The sequence below is a fragment of the Centrocercus urophasianus genome, unplaced genomic scaffold, assembly GCF_019232065.1.
Source record: "Centrocercus urophasianus isolate 14NV4802_14NV808 unplaced genomic scaffold, USGS_Curo_1.0 seq_20, whole genome shotgun sequence".
Lineage (NCBI taxonomy): Eukaryota > Metazoa > Chordata > Aves > Galliformes > Phasianidae > Centrocercus > Centrocercus urophasianus.
Genome location: NW_024884756.1, coordinates 4,896,983 through 4,916,303, shown reverse-complemented (window position 1 = coordinate 4,916,303; position 19,321 = coordinate 4,896,983). Strand labels below are relative to the sequence as shown.

Sequence of the window (19,321 nt, the reverse complement as noted above, 5' to 3'; positions counted from 1 at the left end):
AAATAGAACAGTCACAGAAGAGTGAGTTAAATGGAATGTTGGCATATTCGAAGTGGTGAGTGGAATGTGGTGGTGTCCCATCCGCTGGGGCAGATAATTACCAGTGCATGCAGCCCTCCATCACCTTAAAGTACAGCGCTTCTGCTACCTCAGGCAAAGGACTTCAAGTCCTGGTTTTCTGACAGCATGCAAGGGAAATGTTCACGGTTTGTCTGAATATTTATTATGTTGATTTCTGACACTGACACCGGGCTGCTGGATTAATGGATGCTTGACATCAGAAGCTTCCTTTGCTTGTGAGAACACAAAATGCTGCTTTGTGATTGTGCAGATGGGACCCTGCTGCAACTGGGTGAAATGGGTAAGCATAGAACTTCAAGTTGACCTCTCAGAAATGCAGCAGTCTGCTCCTGGGGCCAGCTGGATTGCCCAGCTTTGCTTTTAGGTCGTGTGGGGGCAGTGGGCATTTGGCTCAACAGCCTGGTGCGAGGAAGCACTGTCAGAGGTCTTCTGGCCATGGCATGGGGCTCATCAGGGCTGCGGGAGAAGAGGAAGAGGAGAGGAGGAAGGAAGCTGGCCAGAGCCTCATGCTAGGGTTTGTGGGTCCCTGTAGGTACAGTTAACTTTGCTTTGTAGGAAGCTGTGGTATCTAACTTGACCTGAAGCAGCAGATGGAGGGCTTCAGTCTGTGAAAGAGATTTCTGGCTTTTACTTCAAGCAAGAGGTTTGTAGGTGGCTTGCTGAGTGTTCTGTGAATTCAGTGCATGTTCTATATGTTGCTAAACTGAACCTTTTTTCATTTTCCTGAGGAGCATACAAAAGTCTTCATCCTCCTTAAGCTGTAACTTATTTGTCCAAAAGTAAAAAACAGGTTGCTTCCACATGAGTTGCCCTGTCAGACCATACGTTGTGCTGCAGCAGGAGCACGTCATTCATATTGGTGTGGCTAGGAGCTATTTATATCCTGCACTGGGGTTGTATTTCACTTTTCAGATGAACCAGTGCGTTCTGATTTTGTGTTTACTTATCTGGAAGACAGGATTCTTTTGGATTCTTGTCTTTATAAGGCTTTAAAGTAACAGAGGCTTTTCTCTGTTAAACTGAACCGAAGTTTGTGTGTTTGGAAATGCCCCCCCTCTCAGTGAGACCACGTCCAATTAATAGAGAAGGAGGAAAGAAAAGCCTTTTAGAAAGTTTTGCTCTCTTTGTGTTAACTTCCTTAAAAATGATAATAAAATTAAGTCATGATGTGGCTTAAATCAAAGGCAGTAGAAGCCAGAGGTTTGGAAATAGTGTGGGTTCTCCCTTTTCTAGGGTAAGCCATTCAACATTCCTAACAGACTCGTGCTGGAAGAAGCAGACATCACCAGCAAGGTATTTCCTGGATCCTTTTGCCAAATGCTAATAATAATAATAACAATAACAATAATAAAAAGACTCAGATCTGAACTGAGCCACTTGTGACTTCATTTGGCAGCGTAGGCCTGCTCTGCGTAGACTTCTGCCTCTGTTTTGATACGCGTGGCTGCCAAAAGCTTCTGAATTAATTTGCCCCCCTTCTCCCTCCCCTCTTCCTCTTGCCTTAGCAAAGGAATAGTGGATCCCACTTAGAGCCAAAGAAACATATGGGCTGGGGAAGCTTCTGCATACTAAGGCTCTTCTGGGGTGTGAAGAACTGCTCTGTGAGGATGGTGCCCTGACCACAAAGGCTCTCCTTGGGCTCCATCTCCTGTGCACCAGCTCTCCAGATCCTTGCTGCTTTCCCATGGCTTTATTTCCTCCTGCCTTTGCCTGCTGGTTTTCTCCCTTGGGATGCCCTCTCAGTCTATTCAGACACATGTAATGTAAGAAGTATGGGCCCACCTTTTCTCCCTTGCTTCTATGGAGGAGAAGCAATAGGGACATGCTTTGTTGTATCTTTCAGTCCTACTGGAAGGCAGTGGGAGAACAAGGTCTTGCTATTCCTCTCTGGGTGCCTAATCCATGTCACATCCTAGTGCTGCTTCAGAAGTCCTTCAGGTCACTTGATCTGTAGTTACATCAGGGAAAGTCAAATAAAAATGCCTGTGGCGCAGTGTGCTGGAGTGTGTATGTGAAGGGTGAAAGTCTGATCTGCCGATATGCAACAGGAAGGCAGAGCCTTGCCAACACATTTCAGAGTCGTAGGGAAGGACATGAGAACGTTTCGTAAGTTTAAGTCCTGCCGAGCGTAACCAGGAAGGAACAACTGGGGATGTCTTTTTCATTGAGGGAAAAGTAGGCATCTGTGAAAAGGCTTGCGTGAGGATCTGAGCTGCCTCTGCTTAGGAAACAGTGGTACCCTGAAGAGACAGGCTTGGATTTGTTATATATTAAAATGAAGTAACAGTTTCATGGTCACTGATAGTGTTTTGTGACACATCAGTTCCAGTTTCTGCTTTGTTAGGCACTTTTAAGGCTGCTTCAGTGCACCCAGCATCACTTCCCCAACCGCTGGGACCTCGAAACCACCCGTTTGTTCATCTCTGCTTTCGCCAGAGCTGGAAGTGCTGAATTCTCCCAGCCTTCTGTTTTGCCCAGACAGCACCTGAATCTCCTCAGAGAAAACCTAGTATGCGAAGCTACATCCCCAGAGCTTTATCTCTGGGGATCAGTTAGAAAGCGTGCATCCACATGGTTGTGTGTCAGTAGCGGAGGGGGTGTGTGAAGCTGCTTTTCTTTCCGTGGTTAAATTAACTGTGTTAGAAAATTCTTCCAGTGGAGCTAGGTTATAATGAGAGTATAGGTTAAAAGATAAAGACAACGGCTGTCAAGAAATTGCTTTATTTTGGCACTTGATATTCCCTCTAGATTGGTATTACCTCACCTGAAGCCTTTTATCTGACATTGGTTTTTGGATGGACTCTGTATTGCTGATGATGCACTTGACTATCAAGATGAGATTGCTAATGCTTTAATTGATTTTCAGGGGTTGGAGAAATGCAGTTCTTGATAACAATTGCAATTTTGGGTAATGCGTGCTGAAAGTGATGTATGGGCCTCTCATAGCTAATAATAACATGGCTGACCTGCCCTGCCTTGGCTTTAAAACGCTTTGCTGGGGCCTTAAAGAGACTTTGTGTCTGCAGATGGATCTCCACTGTGAGTCTCCCAAGCTTTGCACTGGGTTTTAAATATCAGAATGTAAGCAAATCGAGTTGTTCTTGCAATTTTTCCCGCTGAGACTTTGGCTCTGGTGCTGTGGCTTCTTAGCACAGAGAGGTTTTCAGCAAAGGGCTGGAAAGGCTGTACCTTCCCAGTCTGTGCCTGGACAAGAACATATAGGGACTCCTGACTCTGCAGTAACTTTCACCTGAGCTGCTACTCCTGCAGAGTTCCTGCCGGGTAACTTAAATGGGAAAGGAGACTTAATTTGGAGTGCAGAGAGAAAATATTGAAGAGTTTGGAGATCAGCTGTCAGCCCTGGAAGTGGGGCTTGCCAGGAGTAGTGACAGACCAAGCTTGTAAGGCAAACAATGCTGTACAAAGGACTGACAAGATCCCCCCATAATCTACATTAAAAATAGCTTTGACTGTCTCTAGTTTTAGCGTGATCCTTTCAGTAATTCATATGGCATTCCATATGTTAGGGTGAGAGGAAGGTGGAAGTAGTAGGAGTCAGGGAAAAAGCCACTGACTGATCCAGATCCTTATGCTGTTTCTGTTCAGTTAATTGCATGCGTTTAGTGTCATAACGTGAGCAGATGGGGTGTTTCACAGTTACGTGGTGTGTGTGTACAGAGACATAAATTTCTATATGTATGTAGTTCTGCAGCATTTGATTCCACAGGGCTGCACTGAGGCTTTCCCAACCACTCTGATGGTGTGTGCAGGGGAGAGGATGGATAAGGAGTGGTGGCGTGGGTGATGGCTCGAATATTGGGATCACAAGCAGTCCTGTAATATGCAGCTTTGCATTTAGTCGCACTCTTCTGAGTTTGCCGTGTCTTCTTGTTTGTAGTTGTTCTGAAATCAGTCAGCAAACTTCTCTGTAGACCTGCATCTCAGTCATACTCTGTTCTTCGACACCAAGGCTCTTTGCTCTACCCAAGGAATGACCCTTTTAGAACAAGGACTTTGTGAAGGACAGCTGACCTTGGGAGCAGTGACTTAGTGCCCTGCAGAGGTGCAGGACTGCAGGTTCCCCTCCTCTCGCCGAGGCTCCTGGAGCAGCCAGACAGCTGCTCTAGCAGTGGCTCAAATGATGCTATGCTGCAGCAACCGGTGTTTCCTGAGAGGCTGGTATTCCACATCACTCCTGATCCTGCTATTTCTGGCTCCCCCTGCGTAGTGAGCTCTCTGCTTCTCTTCCCTGGCTCCATCAGCAGCCTCCCCTTTGTGCAGGGCACCTGGTAGTGTGCAGCAGCAGGAGGATGGCAACCAAGCCGCCTCCCTCGCTGCTACAGCCTTTTAAAGGATGTAGTAAAGCAGATGGCGCAGTGCTGATACACAATAAACAGCCAGCAAGTGAATAAGCCTGTTTGTCAGCTTGGGCTTTGCTCTGCACTAGCCTGTGCTGGCAAACTCAGGGCTTTGCCTTTGGAGCCTCTGCTCCTGCTGGGAGCTCGCCAGGGGAGCGGTTTGCCTGGAGGGCCACTTGCTGCAGGGTTTCCAGCTGCATCCTTTTTGCTTTTTCTCTTTACTGTGTGCAGGCAGGGAGGTGTAAGGAGGTGTCCTGTGGTATCTGAGCCACCTCGCTGTCCCCAGAGGATTCCCATGTCATGTGGTGCCACCTGAAAATGCACCAGCTGGTCTCAGCTGGGAGGCTGAGACCCATCACTTTGCTGGCAGATGTTGTCCGTCAGCATTTCCGTTGTCATCTGTGTGCTGTGCAGCTGTTAAGCTTGCTGAAGCAGGCGCAGTACCAAGCGCATTGGGGTTATGTACGTTTGGGAATGTGGCCTTGTCTAGAAAGGTCAATCAAAAGTGGCAATAAATAAATAAATAATTTTCCTGGCTTGCAGGAAATCTTTCCTCAGTCTGTTTCTCCTGTTCCTGGAAGTCAAGGCAGAGATGCAGCAGCTGGCTGGGCTCTTACCTCTGGTCCATCAGGCTCCTATGCCCCTTCTAGCCTCTCTACTTCTGCCCCATGTGGCCTCCTCTCATTTGTTAGCAGGTGTTTGTGAAGAGCCTTGGACTAAGAGGGCTTTCACTCCAAAAGAGTCTTTGTGGGCTTTGAAGGAAAATAATAGTAATTGGCTGAGTAATGCAGACGAGTATCAGCTGCTGTATGCAAGGAGAAAGCAGGAGCTTGAGCCCCCTGGTGCCCTTCAGGAAGGGCAGATTAGGCCAGGACAGGGGAGAAGCCTATAGGTCTTTTAAAGGGGCAAAACCTGAGCCACGAAAATTAAATAGCAACGTGTGGAGTAGTTGAAGGAAAACAAAATGAGATAGCAAAAAACCATATCCCTTAAGCTTTTTATCTTGTCTTGTTCTCAGAGTTCTCCATCACGTGGCAGACAGCTGCTCAGTGCACGGGTATTAGGGACGTGCTGTCAGGAGACTTCTGTCTCCAAGTGATACCTGCCTTCTGCGCTCTGCCTTCTGCTCATCAGGTTGCATGTTGCAGAGTAGAAGGTTTTTTGAACTTACTGAAGTGTAAAATTATTTTTACCAAACCATAAAAAATAAATCAGTGTTCAGTTACTTCTGTCTTGGCTATATGCTGGAGTCAATCTGAACATATGTATGAGTGTACGCTTATTAATAAAATATAACTTTATAGAGTGAAGGCTTGTGGTTGGTTTCTTGTCCAAGGGAATGAGAAGAGACGAGGGAAAAAGCTGTGAGGTTAGGTGGGGAAAGCGGAGAGAAAACCACTGCATTTTGTTTGCCCCAGGAGGCAGCCCCAGTGATGTGTGGGCAGAAGTCTGACTCCAGGGCCCAGCATCTGCGCTAAGCAGCTTTCACTAGAGGACTGGGGCTCTGGTTTGAAGCAGTGGTTACCTGTACCTGGATGAGAGAAACAAGTGCAGCACATAATGCTCTGTTGCTGCCAGGAAGAGAATGGGGCTGAGGGAGTTGTAATGTGGCTGTGGAGTGCCTCAGGAGTAAGAGTGTTTTGGAATTTAGGGAAGGTGGGAGGCAAGAATCAGCTGGTCTGTCTGATGGGCAGCAGTTGGAACATAGGAAGAGAGGTTGCTTTTTTTTTTTTTGAGAAGTTACTCTGAATCTCTCCAAACAGTATAAGGGAATGAAAACCATTTCCTCCTGCCAGTGTCTTTCACTGGACTTTGGCATATGCTCCTTACGTGGCTCACCTGGGTAGTGTTGACCTCTGCCCTTAAGAGCAGCAAGGGAAGAGAACAGAGCAGTGACCACTGAAGGCTGCAGGGGGAGACAGCCTCAGGAGGAGGATGTGTTGAGCAGGCTGCTTTCATTAGGGCCCCTCTGATGGACTCGGGGAGTCAGCAACCGGGAGCAGTCTAAATCCTGCAAGAAGGATCAGCAAATACAACCTGCTGATGGAGCAGGAAGGGCAGGAAGAATTGTGTTCCCCAGCACTGTGGTGGTTACAGCTCCGGTGATTTGCTGAGCTTGGGCACAACCAGTGGATGCTGCTGGAGAAACAGCGTGAGTTTTCCCAGGACTTTCAGTCCTTTGGAGGCCTCAGTAGCCAGTATCTTGCAGCACAGGGCTGGTGTGTTCTGGAGAAATACGGGATGCTCACAGAAGCCCAGGCAGCCTTACCAGATGGGAATGCAACTTCCTGCAGCAGGTGCAGGTATCCTGTGTTTTGTTTGAGTACTGTTGTTTTTTTCTACATGTGAAAGCTGCCGATTTTGTCGTGGCCCTGTATTTTTTTTGAGCGTTAAATGTGTTTGTGGTTTATTAATAACTTTTTAATATTTCCCCTTTATTAACAAGTGTGATAACTATTTCTTTTTGCTCTTTAAGAGCTAGCCTCTAAGTAGGAAGGAATCAGAAATGAAATTGGGGGGTGGATTGGTATCTTTCAAGCAAACACAGACTGATTTTGGGATTTAAAATCTTACGCATGTGATGAACAGAGAATAAATCCTATAATGAAAGCCCATTCCTTTTCCACTAATCTGTTGTCCTGTGACAGCTTTGTCAGAAGGGTTTATATCTGAGTGTAAGCCATGAAATATTGAAGAAGGGTGTTGCCAGCTGTTCAAATTCTGAAGTTTCTGTTTTGCATTGACTGGAAAGGAATTTAAAAGGCTTAATGAGGGCAGTACCAAATATTAGGCAATTTGCAAGTGGTGTGAATCAGGGCTGCTATTAAACTAAGAGAATCCCAGGTTTCATGTGCTCAATCCACACAGCTTTAGGCATCCCGGCAGAGCTGACGTGGTCGGCGTGTGCCTCGGGGCAGCTTGTCCTGCTGAGGCCGTGTGGAGTGGCTGCTCTTTGCTTGCTTCTGAGCCCTGCACGACCACTGAGGTGCACCCAGGCTCACTGCAGAGCTGGGAAGTGATACAGCTCAGGAAGGCACGATCAAGTAACATCGTGTCCAGAAGGCGAGAGGGAGAAGGTAGCTCTGCGTGTTGTGAGCCTTGTAGCTAGAGAGGGAGAGAGGATATCCAAAGGAGGAAGGGGACTCTAGCAAATCTGCTGGGCCAGAAAATACAGTCTTCGTGTGGAATTGGGAAGGTGTCCTCTGGGCATGAATGGTGGCAGTGGGCCACCCTCCTGCTGTATTCCTTGGGCTTGGAAAGGCTTGCGAGCATAGCTTTCTTGGCTGAGCATAGCCAGTTATTTTGGAGATGGTAAGCTTGACTGTGGGCTTTGGGTTTGTGACAGGTTGCAGTTGTCCTTTCTGTAGATGTTTTTCCTTCCCTTCTCCTACAAAGTGTATCTAACCCAATTATTTCTGTACTTTTTTTTTGAAGTTACGTGTTTTACTCTTTATGATGAAAGCAGTGCATTTCACTCTTCCTGAGCTTTCGTGACCATCTTTCCCCAAAATAAAACAGTGAGGCAGTAAATTGAACATTCGTCTTGTTTGTGTTTTTGCACGATTTTGTTCCTCAGCAATTGTCGCATGTTGTTAATAGCAGAAGCAGATATGAGGGTGCCCATCTCCACTGCTGCTGGTCTGTAAGGGTACCATGGAAGTTACTCTAGCCAGGATGCAGCTCCAGGAGGCACTGTTCAGTGCTGTGCTGTGGTGTTGGACCTGCCTTGGGAGCACTGGAAGCTCAAGCTGGCCTAAGCCTTCCATCAGCTACATTTGGAGAATCACTAGTTAAGAAACAGCTCAGAACATTGGATGCTTTTTGAATATTCATCTCTTAATGATTTATAAGGATAAAAAAATATAAACAAGTGACACTTTGTATTTGTTAGAACAGTCTTGTATCCTTGCTTGATATTGTTAGTGGAAAGCTTGTGACCAAGAGGGTGTTCAGTGACACCATCAGCTGAATAAGGCCCTTTGGATACGTCTGTCTGCGTTAGCAATGAGAAGACCTGCTCTCATTTTACAAAGGAATCATTTCTTTTAAATACAGCAATTCCCTTCCCAGCTCCCCCTGTAAGCGATGCTATCATCAGAATTCTCATTACAGCCCTCTTTCATCCCTTTGTCTAACATTGGCTGAAAATGCCTTTGTCTTCAAGTTCCTTCAATTATTAATGATTCAGTTGTATTCTTTTTACCAATTGGTGCAGAGAGGACCTTGGAGCAAATGTGTATTAGTTATTCCATTTATTCTCTGCTCCCCTTTCCTTCTGCACTCTTTATCAGTAGCGTTGTGCTCTGGGTTCCACATGGCTGCCTGGAGATTTCGCTCCATCATGAGAGTTGTCCCGCCCCAAAGGCTGACTTTGACTCCAGACCTTTATAAAAAGAGGTAAGGAGCCTCTTTGCAAACCCTGGGAGCTGCATTCTGGAGTCTCTGTTGCGGTAGCACGTGGGCAAACGGTTTCACTTGAAGCCGTCCCACCCTGGGGATGAGCTGTGATGCTGGGGGATGGCAGGTCAGCAGCAGCACAATTTCTTGCTCCCAGCCCACCTGAGGTGCACCTGGAGCAGGGTGAACAGCACAAGGTGGCATTCAATGAAAGAGCTGCAGGGTTTGTGATGCCTGCCTGCTGCCTGGGGAGCCCACCTTGCTATTGTGGGAACAGGGGCTCCTGTTCTTGCTTCCCTCTGTATAAAAATATAGTTAACATGTTTTCCTAAGTGTTGAAAAGCTCAGCCCAACTTGGGGTCAAAACCAACTTTCGTAAGTGCAAATTAGAGAGAAAATGTGATCAGTTTGCTGGGATTTGTTATTGGCTAATTAATAATTTTCAAAGAGTTTTCAACGTCCTGTAAATGCTTAAAAATTGCTTGTTCGTGTATTTGTGCCAAAGTCTTGGTGCAGAGGAGATTAAGCTGATTGGTTTGTCATTTCCCATGGCTTCCTTTCAAGAGAGGGTGTGGTGTTTGGTCTCATCTGTTTCTGCTGTGAAACCTTGCATGATCTTCTTGAGTCAGGAAGGACTCACAGAATTTGCTCAACTTACATTAGGTTTTTTGAGAGCTTCAAACGCTGCTCTTCCCCATTCTAACCCAGGTTCTGCTTCTTTTTAGAACTAATTTAATGCAGTGTTTACTCACAGTTGATTTTGTTTGTGAAAATCGAGGCAAATGTTGACTGTGTTGCATCCTACTTTTCTGTGCATCATCTTTGCTGTGCGCCACTGTTGAACCGTGACTTGCCCTGTTTGCTTTTCAGATAGTATTGAATCTTTTTTGTTGCCTTTTATGCTCCTTGCTAATTGTGATTCATCTCATTCCTTAGCTTTTCTGATCATGTCCTTGTGCTTTTGCTGTCTTCAAGCTGTGTGGCTTTTGTTTCTGCTTTTTGTATTATTTCCTCTAGATATTCTGGCTCTTAAAAAGCTTAGTGCAGTTGTGATAGTCTTCCCTTGTGTTGGTATATTTTGCTGTAAAGCAGTGTCCGGATGGTTTATTGTAGCTAGTTCCCATGTTGGTTGGTGAAACGACGTGAGAGGCTCCCCAACTTTCTGGCAGTGCAGCCAGTGAGCTGTCAGCGAAAATGCCATTGATCCAAACACCTCTTCATCTAAAGAAGGCCAAATCCCTTGAGGTTGCATCAAATAAGTACCAAGCTTCTTTGTTTACCTGTAATTTCATTTTGCCAGGTGGCTTCCAGTCCACTGATAAACCAGGTTTGATTACAACCACGTTAACTTCCCTGAACTGTCTGCTAATGGCAATGGTGTGTGACAGTCTTCTTCACGCCCTGAGCTCTTAGGCAGCGTAACTGAGCACCGTTGAATGGTTTTTCACCCTCGAGGCAACTGCCTGGTAGAGAGGAGAGCAGTTCTCTCCTTTACAGAGCTTCAAAATCATTACGGACTGGGCTGTGAGGCCAGGGGAAATGAAACCTACCTTTGGATTACTCACTCCGAGTTTGGAGTCATTAAACCAGACTTGGTCTTGATGTAGCAACTGCTGTGGGCTCGGTGGAGCTGTAGCTGATTTAATGTGTGCAAGCAAAGGGGGAATCAGGATCATTATGTTAGCCGCAGGAAATCTGCTTTTATGGTGATGAAAGCAAGAATCAATCACAAGTAGCTAATGAATTAGCCGGCGGTATCTGCGATGCTCATTTCACAGTAAGTGCAACAGTCAGGATCCATTAAGAAACAGTTTGTGAAGGGGTCCTCTGCGCAGAGAATATCTGCTATGTGCACTGCACATTTGCTGCCCCCACCTTGCCTTTGTCTGAGAAATACAGACTCTTGTCCAAATGCACAGCCGGCAGGGAAGGGCTTCAGATTGTCTTAGCTGGGTTTTGTCTTACCAGTCAAAGTCGCTCCTAATTAGGGCTGTTTTTATTGGAAAGCTGCGGTTTGCAAGGGGTGGCCACAGAGGAGACTTGTCTCCATGCAAAAGACCTGGGTGCCCAGGCTGAGGAAATAAGGTGTCACATCAGAGCCATGGAGCATCACGTCAGTGTCTGTGTGGGTCAGCGGCGTGGGTCAGCTTTGTTCATCTCCTCTTCATCCAGTGCACAGCAGCTTCTCCTTGGTGCGGCTGGGCTGCTGGTAGCTCCTGCCTGGGTTTCTGCCTGACTGCCTCCGTTACATAAAGCACCACTAAGTGAGAAGCTGTTCAAACCAATTCTGTACATGTTGCTACACGATGCTGCAATTTCTATTGCCTGTCTCATTGGTTTTGCTGTCGAGGAAAAGCAGTGAGGTATTAGGGCTGAACAAGTTAATTTTCAGGGCTCTTGAATGAATGTGTGGACATGGGAGAAGAATAACTAGCTGGCTGGTTTTAGGAAGGCTGTATTTACCTGCTGCAGAGGGTATCTCTGAAGAAAGGTGAATCTTCCAATTGCTTTATTAGCATTGTGAAAATGGAAGAACAATTGTGTTTTCTTGATGGAGCCCACAGATACGAGACCCACTGCAGGAAAATCTGTTCTCGGTGCTGTGTTTCACCATGTGCCAGCTCCCCGTGGAACTGAACAATTTATATATCCAAAACCCACAGTTAAGCAAAACAGATAAACTTGTGTGTTTTACTTTACAGTTATTGCTTTATATGTGTTTAAGGCTGTGCCAAGTCAGAGGTTATATTTTAATTGCGTGCCATGCAAAATAAGATTCAACACATGAATTGTGAATTTAAAATATTTTATTGATAAGGTTAATACAGAACAGTAAGCAAAGCTTTTGCATGACGTGACGGTTAATTGAAACCTGTTAGGTTACATGATTGTTAAGAGAAGTACAAACTGACATTCAAATAAATCCTGTTGCAGTAGCTGTGATATTTTACTGTAAGCAAGTTTTTGATTCGTCACCTCACCGGTAGGCCAGAAGAGGGAAGTGATGAGAGAAAATGATAGGGTTTGCATCTGTATTATTGCCTTAGTCATAATCTGCATGATGGCAGGAAGAAGTGCTCAGTGAGCTTTGAGATCTGCACGGTGAGCCAGGTGCTGTACTGCTGTGTGCTGCCAGAGTGCAGGCAGGGGCTGCTGGCTAGTGACGTGGGGACTGGGCCTGCTGGGGCCAAGCCTGCGGAGCTCACAGGAGCAGCTCACACAGACATGTGCGATGGAAAGGTTGACCATGATTTTCAGCACTATCTGGCGGGCTGGGATCCCACAGCCTTAGGAGAGTGATTTCAGCATCAGTGAATCAGCGCTATCGTCCGTTACAGTCCTGTGAAGCACTCCTTTCTTCTGCTGGCAGAGAGGGAAGAGCATAGCTGCCTCTAAAGACAGGATGAGGTTGTGGAGGATGAATAGTGCAGCCAAGCAGAATAAATAACTCTGTATTCTGCAGATGTCACGCAGCACGTGGTGTTCAGGCTTTTGACTTCAGTGTCCTTCACCTGTTGTAGAGTCAGGGATTGCGAGGGAGGTGTCAGAAAGGATGGGGAAAAGGAGGGCAACAGTGATGGGAGTGAAGAGGAGACATCTGGAGTGAGAGTGGAGCAGCGCTCAGAAGAGAGCTGGGAGGAAGTTGTGGAGAGGAGAGCCAGGTAGCAGTGGGGGTTTTGGAGAACTGAAATGACATAAAGCAGTTGACCAGCTTATAACACCGCCAGCATTGTTTCTAACCTTGTCGGTCTACCTTTGCCCTTTTTTGACACCCTTGACTCTTAGTTTACATTCGGACGGGGTTTCTGAGAAGCTGACAAAGCCTCCTTCTCCCACTGTGCTCAGGGGTGTCAGGAACACCCAACACATGTCCTGCAGCACTGAGGCCACAGTAGTTGCCTCCACTTCTTGTCTGGGCTTTGAGCCCAGGGAGTTCTGCTGGGCCACCAGTGATACCAGGCATCCCCTGAGCGGGCCAGACAAGCACTGAGTCAGGGCTGTTCCCTCCATCTGGCTGTTGCTGCCTTATTAGGAGGCAGCTATACAAAACTTGATACTGCAGCGGTTATTAGTAATTATGCTGCATCTACATACAAGATCTGGGAGCTAACCAGCATCTGTCACGACTCTTGCTTTCTTATTCTTTTGCTGTCATTGATCACTTAACTGAAAACCACAGATTTTCTAAGAAAACCTGGGAATGTGTTTATGACCGCTTCAAAGGGTTCTCTGCAGCATTGGCATTTCTAAAAAGCAGACCTGGAAGGATTTGAATATCCCACACCCTTCAGTGTGATTTCAGCAACGTGCTGGCATGGAGTGAAATGGAAATGAGGGCTCCCTTCCTAGGTATTCTTCAAATCTGTTATTTAGTTGAGAAGTCGGTTTGGATTCACAAAGGAGAGATTGTGCCTGAAAATATCCGTCTGACATTTCAAAAACAAATAAGCTGAGATGCAAGGGGAAGAGTGGACGTAGGTTGCCAGGGCTCCAGAGGCTCATTTCTGTAGTGATGCCACACAGGAGCTGCAGTTGTGTCAGCTGGCTGCGCTATGAGGCACAACAGGCCTCTGCATGGCTGCTGGGGAGGGCAGCATCACCAGGACGTGTCTCTGGGCTGGGGGGAAGGCCAGGTTGTCCCAGGAAGGTGATGGAATGTGTTGTGGTGCAAAGGCAGAGGGCACGGCTAATGGGAAGAAATTACCCCAACTGAAGAGACTCTGGAGGAGCTTACTGCACAATGGGGCTTCTTTTGCATACTTAGTCCTTGGAGGGGAAAAAAACAAGGAGATTAAACTCAACCCCACATCCAGACAGTTTTCACCCTGTTTTGAAATCCTTTGCCCCTTGCTGCTGCAAAAGCTGCTCCTTCAGCCTTTGCTATATCCTCCCCATCCTTCTTCCTTGCTGTACCAGTAACCATAGAGATGCAGACCGTGCCTCCAGCCCCAGCTTCCTCACCATAGAACTCCTGTGAAGGAGCTGGTGTGGCATGCTGCATGTGCTGTTCTGGAATTAATTACTGTCCTTCTCTTTGTTTTTTTCCTGTTCGAGGAAGGGAGGAGGGGAAGAAAAGCAAGTTTCTCCATCAAATGGCTGGTAGAATAGATGCTCCAATGTTTATTACTACTGCAGAAGAACAACAGTACTTAGTCTAGAAAAGCCTGTCTCCTCTCAGCCTCTCCAGTAGGCAGCCATCCCCAGTGCCATTCTAAGTGCTACAACAAGAAAGCATAAAAAGAAAATTCCCTGTTCCAGGACTATTTTTACCAGAGTGGTGCAATTTCTGTTCAGCAGGCTTATTCCTCTTCATCTACATCACTGATCATATTAGATGCTATTTTAGGCATTGCATAAAATGTTCACCCAACCTATTGCTAAAAAAGGAGCAACCAACCCCCCAGTACTTTGTTAAAGGCAGGCTGCGTGGTTTTGGCAGGGGTTTGGGAGTTAAGAGCTGAGGTTGAGGACCTGGGAGGATCTTCCACCTTAGACTGGCTACAGAGGTTGTATGTGAGCTTGGGCAAGCCCAAGCCCCTTAACTGCACGTTTTTCATCACCTTTTAAAACGAGTAGAATGCTGCCAGTATGCTTCTCTGTATTTTGGATCTTTCAAATAACAAGTTGTGATAGAAACCCTCTCTTGTTTTGCTCAGCACCTTGCACAGTGTGACCCAGAATGCAGCTGGGTCTTACAAGCAAAATCTAAGTACGATAATGAAACCGAGTGCCCTATCCTACAGAGCTTCACTGAGCTCTGCAGGAATACTCTCTGCTCTGGGGTAAAGGGCATAGCTTGGTAACGTACATCAGTCCCTTGTGAACCTTGAGAGGTCAGTAGGAACACCTCAGAGAAGCTTCTGGAGGTTTTCAGGACTTCTTGTAATACCTTGACCCTCCCGGCCCAGATGCTGGTTTGGGGACCTCCCTGAGCTGCTGGTTGCTTTGGGGGAATGCTGGGGGAAGAGCGACAGGCAGGAGGTGGCCATGGGGGTGTGGGAGGGTTGGCAGCAGGGCAGGGAGCCAGCACCAGCTGGGAGGTGGGGGAGCTGAGCAAGACGAGGGCAGGAGAAGATTCTGCAGTGGATGAGCTCTGCAGTGGGAGGTTTGGCAGCAGCAGGCACCCCTCCGGTGAGTCACAGGAGGCTTTCGTAGAGGAGAAGCCTAAGAATTGCGCTAGTGCTGCTCTTGCTTGATTTTCCATTCCTTCTGAAGGCCTTTTTGCCGCCTGCTCCATCCTTATTCTTGTCCCTTACAGGTTGTCTATGAGGGCTGCCTTTCTCTGCTTCCTCCTCCTCCTCACTGCTGTGATGCTTTAGAGGGGGGGGAAAGCAGGTAGGGCAGGTGCTTTTGAGGCACTGGGATCTGTTCATAGAGAGAGAGACGAGGGTGGAACTTCTCATTGACGTGAAGTTTGATGGATGTGTGAAGAGTCATCTTCTAGTGGTTGTGAGGGAAGGCAGGAGAGAATCGGTTCCCTTCGCAGCCCTCTGCCTACAAAGTCTGAGGGGAGAGAGAGAAACGCTGAGAATCCACATGAGATTTGCTGCTCCTTCCTGCAAGCCCAGTCTCTCTCTCAAAGGTAAATGGGCTTTGTTGGACCTCTATCAAGCTTTGTGGCAGGGCAATATGTTCTGTTCCTTTGAGCATCCTTCTCTCTGAAGGGGTCTGCTGGCACAGGCCAGAGAAGCATGAGCTTACATTGGGAGTGGGTCTGGTTGGCTTGTGTTTTGACTGTAGGGAACTCTGAACTCATCTCCAGCCCTTTCCAGTGGGGCTGGACTTGCTGGATTCTCGTGACTGCTCCATTGCTAAAAGCCTCTGTATGCTTGTGCTGATGTTTCATTACAAAAAATTACAAAATTAGAAGAAAATGAGTTGATCTTTCAACTCTTTTGTTTTTAATTCCTTCATTTCCTGCTCCTTCTGTCCTGTCCCTCCCCAGCCGTGCCACATCTCCTCCACAAACACAGGGCAGCTTCACAGCTCAGTAATCCCATGTCATGCTCAGATGGATGACCAGAAAGAGGCCTTGAAACACACAGGTGAGGTTGGGGCAGTAAGCCTGGACACCTCACAGCAGCTCATGTGCAAGCACAACTGTGCAGCGGTCGCTGCTGCCCTGTGTCATTTATTAGTCCTGAAGGGTCCCTGATCCTCTCTGCAGAACTTCTGAGTTCTGCCCGTTTTTATTTCCTGTTAATGTGGATAGACAAATGCAAGGCTCAGATGACAGTGTAAACGAGCTGCTTGCAACACGTGAATAGCAGCATGGGATAAAGAAAGGAAAAGGGTGAGTGAATCTCGCCCCTAATCCATAACGTAGAAAATGCTAAATCCCTTCAGACCTCCTTTTCACTGTACTGGCTGCAAAACCTGTTTAGGATTTGGATCGGCATCGCAATGGAAACCGTGTGTGCTGCTGCCTGTGTGCCGTGTGCGCTTGTGTGCGTTTGGCAGCGGCACAAAAGGGACCGGCTGATGATATGCATAGGCTTAAAGGCCCGATTCCTGGGGATGCACTCGGTTGCATGCAATTAAAATGCCTGTCAGGCAGTTGATACCAGAAAGCCCTTGACGAACTGCTTAGGCAGCCACGAGGTGCAGCATCCTATTGTAAGTGGATGATGGCGGAGCTGGTGGGTTTGTCATCATTCTGGAAATTTCTGTGGCCAGTGAACTCCCTCTTCCTCTCCCACTCACCCTCTTTTCCTTTTCACCACTGCGGGGACGACTTCTAATTTGCAGTTTTCCTGACGTACCCATGGTAGATACAAGCTGGTGGCTTGCAGACTGCGTCTGTCTGGAGATAGGCAGCGAGCCGATGGATAACAACACTCCAGGAGAATGATTATGCAGCAGTTATTTAAGGATAGGCTTTTGTGGTATGGCAGCATATGAGCCGGTAATGATTTTCTTTTTAAAATGTCAGCTTTGTTTGCTGTGTGAGGATTTGCAAGTTATACCTTCATGCTGTAGCTTTTTTGCTTTAGCCTGCTGTAGATTGAATTCTGTAGTGCTGCACACCGAATGAATTAAAATGTGTAGGTAATAAACTTCAGCAGTTTTGCTGATAAATTTACTCGGTGCATACGTAATCTTTATTCTAAGCACACATGCCTTTATACACAGATACTGGTACGGATATGTCTGTGTGCATCCAGGTTTTTGCATAATGGAAAAAAAGAACTTGTTTCATCGCTGGAAGCTGTTTTTCATCAAAAATGAACTGTTTTCTTTCTTTTTCCCCTACCTTTGGTTTATTTTAACAGATTCTCCATCATCTTGTCTTTGACGTGATCCACTGATCGGAATCTGCCTGTTCACAGATCGGAAAGGTAGGGCACCTCTGTATTTGAATGGGGTTTTGAGGATGTGTGATTGAATGTGAATCAGGGAGTGGATTGCTCTTTGTTTTCTGTGGCTTTTCTTTTTTCTGTCTTGTTTTAAACAAAAATCAGTTCTTGATTTCACTGAACTGTGCTGTGTTGCAGCTTTGTATAGATTTTTTTTTTAATTGTTTAGGCAGGCACTCTGAAGTTATTTTTGATGTGTATGCATATGCTCTGGCTATTTAACTAGCCCTTTCAGCTGCGGCTACCGAAGGGTGAGACAGAGAGCTGAGCGCTTGCCTTGCTTCATTCTAGGTGGGATACAGACCCATCTCCATTTCTACTGGGCGTGGGGCTGTCTAAGATTGGTTTCAGCATCCGTGCAATGCTTGCAGTCTCACAAGAACAGGGTTAAACTCAGTGCCTTGCTCAGAGCAGGTACAATCTATCACAGCAGCAGAAAGCATAGTGCTGTTTTCACACCGTATCGCTTTCACGGAGGAGGGAAACTTCTTTTAACCCATTCACTGCTGTAAGGAATTGGTGTTGCTCAGTTTGGGGCTTTATGTACAGCGTCTCAGCAGCCTGGCTGGGCGGAGCAGCACTGGCAGAGCTTCTATCTGATGGCTTTTTGAGCTCCCAGCCTTCAGAAATCATTTACATATGGCAAAATAAAGCAGATGGACCGGGATTTTTCTGACAGTGCCGTTGCTAGTTCCCAAGAGAAGTTTGTGCTCTGTCGTCCCCTAATACCTTTTGGCTTTGATTTCTTTAACTCTTTGAGGTGTTACCGTGCATTGTTCTTATCAGGTATCACAGCTCATCATGCATCTTAGCTCAGCATTTAGACCTGAGGGTAATTTGTGTGTTTGTAGGACGGGAAGCAAAATATACATGTGTTTCAGTTTGTAGGAAAGGTGGTTGCATTTCTAGCTTGGCTAAAAGTGGGAATAATATTAACTCGGTGAGAAAGCCTGGTCTCGTGAAATGCCCAGCAGGAGTCCCAAACAAGCAAGAACCCCGAGCCAGAACTCCAGCATGGCAAGGATGCAGGCCAGTGCTGGCAGCAAGGGATCCCTGAAATGTTATGAATAACCAACTTTATTGCAGTAAATTACTGAGGCTGATAGTGCTCCTTCAGGGGGAAAGCGTTACTGAATTCTTCAAGATATTTCCCCACCTGGTCATCTTACATACCACTTCATTCCTCGCTTTCCTTTTCCATACATCTTTCTGTTCTCTTGGCTCTTGTATTCTTTCTGTCTTTGGCGGAAGTATTCCTGCCTAATAGGCTTTCCTGGCTAAATAAAATTCTTCAAAGGAGTGCTTTTCTTGTTAGTTTTCTTTAGTTGCTTTTAATGCTATTTCCTCCTGGTATCGATTATCACTTGACTCATTGAAATAGAAAAACCTGAAGTAAATAGCGTACAAAACACTTGAATTCTCAAGAAAAAAAAGCATTCAGCGATCTGTTTTTAGCTAAGAGCTGGTCCATTCTCTTCTCCCTACTTTTAATTTCACTTCCATTAGCCAGGGGCAGCAAGCCAAGCTGCAGTCTCATTCTGATTTCATTAATGTTTTGCAAACTGTGTCTCAAGGACTAACGCTGCTTGCTGGGCTTGATGTCAAAATCCAAGGTTTTGCTGCAGCACGGGGGAAGGGAAAATGAAGGATCTCTGACAAATAGAAGCGGTGGTTTGTTAGCTGACAAGTAGAACTGCTCAGTCTTTACAGTGCCACTGCATAATGAATCAAAATTGTTGGCAATGAGATCCTCTTGTTTGAATGGTTCGTTTCCTATGGAAATGCTTCTTATCTTCTGTGCACAGTATCTTATCAGATCTCTGCGGTCTCCTGAAAACAAAGGGAGGGTGTCAGCTATGTGTGTGTAAAGCAGGGTTGGTGTGGGGATTTTTCTCTGATTTTTGAACAAGCAGTACACATATGTTTCTTACACCTCTGGTTTATCTGTCATTTTAACCTCTTCCCTTGATCTGAGCTTTTGAGATGCACGTTACCAATTAATCCTTCTGGCTGCCAAGAAGAAAAAGATGCTATGCTGGCAAAAAATAGAAATAATTTCAGACAACACTATTTTCTTGAAATAGAGTTAAGAGGGACTGATTTTTTTAAGAAAACGTGGATTAACAA

At 46.3% G+C, this 19,321-nt stretch overlaps 1 protein-coding gene across 1 annotated transcript in view; it reads left to right on the top strand.

Annotated features, from left to right (window-relative positions):
- The window catches only part of MAP2 (microtubule associated protein 2), a 189,122-nt gene that overhangs the window by 60,235 nt on the left and 109,566 nt on the right, over positions 1-19,321 (top strand). The window contains exon 3 of the mRNA XM_042822366.1: positions 17,111-17,176. The gene's annotated coding sequence lies outside the window, so the exon portion shown is untranslated. The remainder of the gene's footprint in view (positions 1-17,110; positions 17,177-19,321) is intronic.